Source organism: Schistocerca serialis, unplaced genomic scaffold (genome assembly GCF_023864345.2).
Source record: "Schistocerca serialis cubense isolate TAMUIC-IGC-003099 unplaced genomic scaffold, iqSchSeri2.2 HiC_scaffold_1249, whole genome shotgun sequence".
Classification (NCBI taxonomy): Eukaryota; Metazoa; Arthropoda; class Insecta; order Orthoptera; family Acrididae; genus Schistocerca; species Schistocerca serialis.
This window is the reverse complement of record NW_026047457.1, coordinates 90,001-92,500: the sequence shown is the minus strand read 5'-3', so window position 1 is coordinate 92,500 and position 2,500 is coordinate 90,001. Positions and strand designations below refer to the sequence as shown.

Genomic DNA, 2,500 nt, shown 5'->3' with positions numbered 1-2,500 from the left:
GGAAGATGACAGCGCCGCACCGTCAAAGGCAACGTGCAGGCGCGCGGCCCACATCTCTCCAACCTGCGTCGACGATTTGAGGAGGTGGCCCTCCCACATGAGATGCCGCTCCAGCGCCTCAATCTCACGCTGCACCTCGTCCCGGCCTGCACCGTCGGCGGCTGGCCCAATCCTCTTCAGCGCCAGGAGACGGGACCGGCGAAGTGTTGGCCCCATCCATCGGCATGATGGGATGCCGAGGCCTCCCTGGGCTACAGGAGCGTGGAAGTAGCCCAGGGGAGTGTCCGCCGGAAGGCGGAACCATCTCCTGACGGCGGCACGGATGGTCACATCTGCCGCTTTCAACGCACCCACTCGGGTGCGGCTGAGGGCCAGCCCATGGTACAGGCCAGGCAGAAGTACGGTGGTGAGGGCGTGGAGGCGCTGTTGCGGCTTGAGCGGAGCTCGGGAGATGACGTCCAGCTGCTCCACCAGGTGGCGTCGTGGGTTGAAAACGCAGCGACCAGCGGTGGAGAATTGCAGTCCCAGGTACCGGAAGGTTTCACCCACACGTAGGGCGGGCACGGTGGCGTTGCCCGCTTTGAAGGTAACGTCGGCGTCGACCTTCACCTTCTTGTCGCGCCCAGACGCGACTAAGGCGAGGGTGAAACACTTCCGGGCGTTGATCTGCAGCCCCAGATGGGCGAGGGCTGCGACGGCTGCGTCGATGAGGGACTGCAATCCCCTCGCGGTCGATGCAAAAAGCAGGACGTCATCTGCGAAGGCCGCAGCGTTAACTCTGCGACCAAGGATCCGAGCTCCGATGTGGGAGGGAAGTTGACTCAAAACATAGTCCACCGCAAAATTGAAGAGGAGGGGGGAGAGGGGGTCACCCTGACGCACACCCCTAGCCGGCTGCAGGGGCACGCCCACGTCGGCGCCGCCCGCTATCACCGTCGTGCTACCCTCGTAACACCTTTCGACGTACTCAATAAAGCAATCCGGCAGGCCATGAGCCCTCAGCACGGGGCGGAGGGCGGCATGGTCCACCGAAGAGAGTCATAGTTACTCCCGCCGTTTACCCGCGCTTGCTTGAATTTCTTCACGTTGACATTCAGAGCACTGGGCAGAAATCACATTGCGTCAACACCCGCTAGGGCCATCGCAATGCTTTGTTTTAATTAGACAGTCGGATTCCCCCAGTCCGTGCCAGTTCTGAGTTGATCGTTGAATGGCGGCCGAAGAGAATCCGCGCACCCGCGCGCCCCCGGAGGAGCACGCTAAGGCGGACGCGGCCTCGCAGCAAGGAAGATCCGTGGGAGGCCAAGGCACGGGACCGAGCTCGGATCCTGCACGCAGGTTGAAGCACCGGGGCGCGAACGCCGCGCAGGCGCGCGCATCCTGCACCGCCGGCCAGCACGAGGCCAACCAACGGCGAGAGCAGACCACGCCCGCGCTAAACGCCCGCACTTACCGGCACCCCTACGGCACTCACCTCGCCCAGGCCCGGCACGTTAGCGCTGACCCACTTCCCGACCAAGCCCGACACGCCCCGATCCTCAGAGCCAATCCTTATCCCGAAGTTACGGATCCAATTTGCCGACTTCCCTTACCTACATTATTCTATCGACTAGAGGCTCTTCACCTTGGAGACCTGCTGCGGATATGGGTACGAACCGGCGCGACACCTCCACGTGGCCCTCTCCCGGATTTTCAAGGTCCGAGGGGAAGATCGGGACACCGCCGCAACTGCGGTGCTCTTCGCGTTCCAAACCCTATCTCCCTGCTAGAGGATTCCAGGGAACTCGAACGCTCATGCAGAAAAGAAAACTCTTCCCCGATCTCCCGACGGCGTCTCCGGGTCCTTTTGGGTTACCCCGACGAGCATCTCTAAAAGAGGGGCCCGACTTGTATCGGTTCCGCTGCCGGGTTCCGGAATAGGAACCGGATTCCCTTTCGCCCAACGGGGGCCAGCACAAAGTGCATCATGCTATGACGGCCCCCATCAACATCGGATTTCTCCTAGGGCTTAGGATCGACTGACTCGTGTGCAACGGCTGTTCACACGAAACCCTTCTCCGCGTCAGCCCTCCAGGGCCTCGCTGGAGTATTTGCTACTACCACCAAGATCTGCACCGACGGCGGCTCCAGGCAGGCTCACGCCCAGACCCTTCTGCGCCCACCGCCGCGACCCTCCTACTCGTCAGGGCTTCGCGGCCGGCCGCAAGGACCGGCCATGACTGCCAGACTGACGGCCGAGTATAGGCACGACGCTTCAGCGCCATCCATTTTCAGGGCTAGTTGCTTCGGCAGGTGAGTTGTTACACACTCCTTAGCGGATTCCGACTTCCATGGCCACCGTCCTGCTGTCTTAAGCAACCAACGCCTTTCATGGTTTCCCATGAGCGTCGATTCGGGCGCCTTAACTCGGCGTTTGGTTCATCCCACAGCGCCAGTTCTGCTTACCAAAAGTGGCCCACTTGGCACTCCGATCCGAGTCGTTTGCTCGCGGCTTCAGCAT

General features: G+C 61.9%; 1 pseudogene; it reads right to left on the bottom strand.

The window, feature by feature from the left end:
• Window positions 1–2,500, bottom strand: part of LOC126436866 (large subunit ribosomal RNA) — a 6,211-nt pseudogene that overhangs the window by 2,299 nt on the left and 1,412 nt on the right.